Source organism: Oncorhynchus gorbuscha, linkage group LG14 (assembly GCF_021184085.1).
Source record: "Oncorhynchus gorbuscha isolate QuinsamMale2020 ecotype Even-year linkage group LG14, OgorEven_v1.0, whole genome shotgun sequence".
In the NCBI taxonomy this organism is placed as follows: Eukaryota; Metazoa; Chordata; class Actinopteri; order Salmoniformes; family Salmonidae; genus Oncorhynchus; species Oncorhynchus gorbuscha.
This window is the reverse complement of record NC_060186.1, coordinates 51,931,926-51,937,423: the sequence shown is the minus strand read 5'-3', so window position 1 is coordinate 51,937,423 and position 5,498 is coordinate 51,931,926.

The following is a 5,498-nucleotide window of genomic DNA, read 5'->3' as shown; positions in this document are numbered from 1 at the left end:
ATAACCAACAAGTAATCTAACTAACAATTCCAAAACTACTGTCTTATACACAGTGTAAGGGGATAAGGAATATGTACATAAGGATATATGAATGAGTGATGGTACAGAGCAGCATACAGTAGATGGTATCGAGTACAGTATATACATATGAGATGAGTGTGTAGACAAAGTAAACAAAGTGGCATAGTTAAAGTGGCTAGTGATACATGTATTACATAAGGATGCAGTCGATGATGTAGAGTACAGTATATACATATGCATATGAGATGAATAATGTAGGGTAAGTAACATTATATAAGGTAGCATTGTTTAAAGTGGCTAGTGATATATTTACATCATTTCCCATCAATTCCCATTATTAAAATGGCTGGAGTTGGGTCAGTGTCAATGACAGTGTGTTGGCAGCAGCCACTCAATGTTAGTGGTGGCTGTTTAACAGTCTGATGGCCTGAGATAGAAGCTGTTTTTCAGTCTCTCGGTCCCAGCTTTGATACACCTGTACTGACCTCGCCTTCTGGATGATAGCGGGGTGAACAGGCAGTGGTTCGGGTGGTTGATGTCCTTGATGATCTTTATGGCCTTCCTGTAACAACGGGTGGTGTAGGTGTCCTGGAGGGCAGGTAGTTTGCCCCCGGTGATGCGTTGTGCAGTCCTCACTACCCTCTGGAGAGCCTTACGGTTGAGGGCGGAGCAGTTGCTGTACCAGGCGGTGATACAGCCCGCCAGGATGCTCTCGATTGTGCATCTGTAGAAGTTTGTGAGTGCTTTTGGTGACAAGCCGAATTTCTTCAGCCTCCTGAGGTTGAATAGGCGCTGCTGCGCCTTCTTCACAACGCTGTCAGTGTGAGTGGACCAATTCAGTTTGTCTGTGATGTGTATGCCGAGGAACTTAAAACTAGCTACCCTCTCCACTACTGTTCCATCGATGTGGATAGGGGGGAGTTCCCTCTGCTGTTTCCTGAAGTCCACAATCATCTCCTTAGTTTTGTTGACGTTGAGTGTGAGGTTATTTTCCTGACACCACACTCCGAGGGCCCTCACCTCCTCCCTGTAGGCCGTCTCGTCGTTGTTGGTAATCAAGCCTACCACTGTTGTGTCGTCCGCAAACTTGATGATTGAGTTGGAGGCGTGCGTGGCCACGCAGTCGTGGGTGAACAGGGAGTACAGGAGAGGGCTCAGAACGCACCCTTGTGGGGCCCCCGTGTTGAGGATCAGCGGGGAGGAGATGTTGTTGCCTACCCTCACCACCTGGGGGCGGCCCGTCAGGAAGTCCAGTACCCAGTTGCACAGGGCAGGGTCGAGGCCCAGGGTCTCGAGCTTGTTGGGCTCATTGCAATTACTATCACTGTCTTCTTAAGACTAATTTGTATTTATGTAAATTACATTGCATATACTTAAAAGCAACACAGAAGATAGACTGTGTGTGTAAGTGAATAAGAATAATTATAATGTAACAACACTAATAATAATAATAATACATTTGCTATCCCTTTGTTTACAGAGTGAGCGCGCTTGTCCCTCCTCATCTACCGTTGTGACATAGACACTCGAGCAAGCATTTAAATGGCAGGCTGCTGATGCACCCACATCAAAATCTCACTGCAGCCCTTTCATATTACATTGCAAAGGACATGATGCTATTTCAATTTGTTGAGAGGCCTGGCTGTCTGAGGCTGATGAAGGTTGCCGTGCCTCACTACAAAGTGAGTGCTGCTAATTGTATTGGTTGTTTGTTTATTTGATTTGCTTACTTAAGGTTGTGTTGATTTAACCTGCACTGGGGAAACTTTTACCTCTCATGGCCACATGGTGCCATCTTCAATGTTATTATTATTTTAATGTTTATTCACACAGAAAGTGCATAGTTGTCACGCATAGGTGTAATAGGTGGCAGGGAAGTCAGGCGCAGGAGAGTCAAATGGAGTGTAAAATGGAGTCTTTTAATAAAGTCCACGGAGTATGCTCCATAACACTAAATGTACAAACAAACAAAACATGGGTACGAAGACCCGACGCGCACCTATACAACAATCACACTACACTGACAACAAATCAATCTCTGACAAAGACATGAGGGGAAACAGAGGGTTAAATACACAACAGGTAATGAATGGGATTGAAAACAGGTGGTGTGGGAAGACAAGACAAAACCAATGGAAAATGAAAAAAAGGATCAATGATGGCTAGAAGACCGGTGACGTCGAACGCCGAGCACCGCCCGAACAAGGAGAGGCAACGACTTCGGCAGAAGTCGTGACAATAGTAATGCTAATTTTATTTGTTGTTTGTTTGTTTTCAATATAAAACTTGGTGAAATGATTTCAGTGTGTCTATCAGTACTTTTAGAAAATTTCCACACATTTTAACAATACCGCGATAATACTGATAACAGTGATAATTTCAGTCACTATAATCGTGATATGAAATGTTCATACCGTTTCATCTCTAGTCTGCTGTTAGAACCAGTAAAGGTCCCTTTACCACTCTTGGGTAGCGGAATGACTTCCCTCCAGGCCCGAGGACAAAGACTTTCCTCTAGGCTCAGATGAAATATATGACAGATAGGAGTGGCTATAGAGTCAGCTACCATCCTCAGTAGATTTCCATCTAAATTGTCAATACCAGGAGGTTTGTCATTATTGAGTGATTAAAAAAAAAATCCACCTCTCCCACACTAACTTTACAAAAATCAAACTTGCAATGTTTTTCTTTCATTATTAGTTTTTTTTATGCATGAGTACGATGGCTCACTGTTGGTTGTTGCCATTTCCTGCCTAGGTTTGCCCACTTTGCCAATGAAGTAATCATTAAAATAATATGCGACATCAAATGGTTTTGGGATGAATAAGTAATCTGATTCGTTGAAAGATGGAGTAGAATGTCTTTCTGCCCATAATTTCAATTAATGTCCTCCAAAGTTTATATCATTGATCTTGGCTTCATAATCCAGTTTCTTCTTCTTTTTGTTGAGTTCAGTCACATCGTTTCTCAAAGTCAGCCAGTTAGACTTATTAGCCACTCCTTTTGCCCAATCTCTTTCAGCCATACAGTTTTTGTAATTCCTTATCAATCCACGGAGCCTTAACAGTTCTTATCGCGTTTTAGGGAAGACGCAGATGTAGACAGTGTCGAAGTAACAAAAGTTTATTACTAGAACAGGGGGCAGGCTAAAGGACAGGTCAAGGGCAGGCAGAGGTCAGTAATCCAGATCAGAGTCCAAAAGGTACAGAACGGCAGGCAGGTTCAGGGTCAGGGCAGGCAGGTGTCAATAATCCAGTGTGGAGTAACAAGGTACAGAACGGCAGGCAGGCTCAGGGTCAGGGCAGGCAGAATGGTCAAAGCCAGGAAAGCTAGAAAGCAGGAACTAGAATCAGACAGGAGCAAGGGGAAACGCTGGTAGGCTTGACAAACTAAATTAACTGGCAACAGACAAACAGAGAACACAGGTATAAATACACAGGGGATAATGGGGTAGATGTGCGACACCTGGAGGGGGTGGAGACAATCACAAAGACAGGTGAAACAGATCAGGGTGTGACAGTTCTAACAGTCAGTTTCGTAACAGGTGCATGTTTATCAATAATTTGAAGAAGCAACTTCATAAATGAATCAAGTGCAGCGTGTGGACTCTCCTTATTAATCACATCAGACCACCAAATATTTTTAACCTCGTCCACATCAGAGTCCCAGCAAAATCCTTTGTATGATCTCTTATACATTATTTTGGGCCCAGCCTTCAGAAGTTTGGCTTTCCTGGATCTAACCACTATATTGTGATCACGGATCAATGGGTATGGTGATCAATACATGTGGATGATCTTGTTCCTGTAGTTTTTGTAAACACCCTGGTATGGAGTGGTGGAAAAAGTACCCAACTGTCATACATGAAGAAATATTATATCTTTACATTAAAAAACAAATCATTCCAATAAATGTTATCTCCTCGATCTTCAAGAATACGACTTGGAAACATGGAAGTGTAGATTAACCAAATTGTTTTACCTGAGCCTAAAACTAAAAACTTATTAGCCAGCCCTACTCTGTTGTTTATGATTCTGTCTGTTGTCATGGAGGACTGAAAAACAAATGCTGCTCTCATGGAATGGCATGCTTTGAGCACTACTGAGAAGTGATATTTACAGTACATGTGAAAAATGTATGCCACATGCTGTATTTGCCATAGGCCTATTGTTTACCTTTTAGTTGGTGACACTTTGATATCTTGATCATATGCAGCTGTTTAAAGGGCAAATCCACAGATTAAACAAAAATAAAACGGTCGCCCACTTCTGTGTTGGTAAAAGAGCTGAGGGATGAGACTGGAGAAATGTAACCACTCTCAGATTAATAGACAGAGCTATCGATGCATGGACTGACCATCCATGATATCAACATTTTAACCATGTTATGAGGCCATATAGCCATATAGTGTTTGTTTACATTTGCAATGTTCACAAACATTGGAGAAAAACAAGCTTATATTTTGGGTTCTCATGGAGTGTGACAATGGAACTAAGCTCATGAGGCATTTATAAGTTATATTCTTTAAGAATCAATGGATATAAACAGAAAACTTCGGAAAGTATTCAGACCCCATGACTTATTCCACATTTTGTTACTTTACAGCCTTATTCTAAAATGTATTCAATTTTTTTCTTCCCCTCATCAATTTACACACAATATGTCATGTTTGTCATTTATTGTCATGTCTTGTCCCTGTGCTCCCCATGCTATTCGTTTCCCTCTGCTGGTCTTGTTTGGTTCTATCCCTCTCTCTCCCCCTCCCTCTCTCACTCTCTCGCTCTCTCTTCTCTCTGTCGTTCCGTTCCTGCTCCCAGCTGTTCCTATTCCCCTAATCATCATTTAGTCTTCCCACACCTGTTCCCGATCCTTTCCCCTGATTAGACTCCCTATTTATTCCTTTGTGATCCGTTCCTGTTCCGTCGGTTCCTTGTATTGTATTCACCATGCTGTGATTGCGTTTCGCCCTGTCCTGTCGTGTTTTTTGCCGTGATTGTGTATCACCCTGTCCTGTCGTGTTTTGTGCCTTCATCAGACGCTGCGTGTGAGCAGGTGTCTCAGTCGACTACGGCCTGCGCCTACCCGAAGCGACCTGCAGTCTGTGGCCGCTTCTCCAGTTGTTTTCCCCTCTACTATTCTAGAGGATTTCAGTTATTCTGTTTTGAACATTAATAAACTCAGTTTCTGTTAAGTCGCGTTTGGGTCCTCTTTTACCTGCATGACACAATACCCCATAATGACAAAGCAAAACCATTTTTTAAACCATTTTGGCTAATTTATTACAAATAAAAAAACACATTTACATAAATATTCAGACCCTTTTTTTGTTGAAGCACCTTTGGCAGCGATTACAGCATTGCGTCTTCTTGGGTATGACGCTACAAGCTTGGCACACCTGTATTTTCTCACATTCTTCTCTGCAGATCCTTTCAAGCACTGTCAGGTTAGATGGGGAGCGTTGCTGCACAGCTATTTTC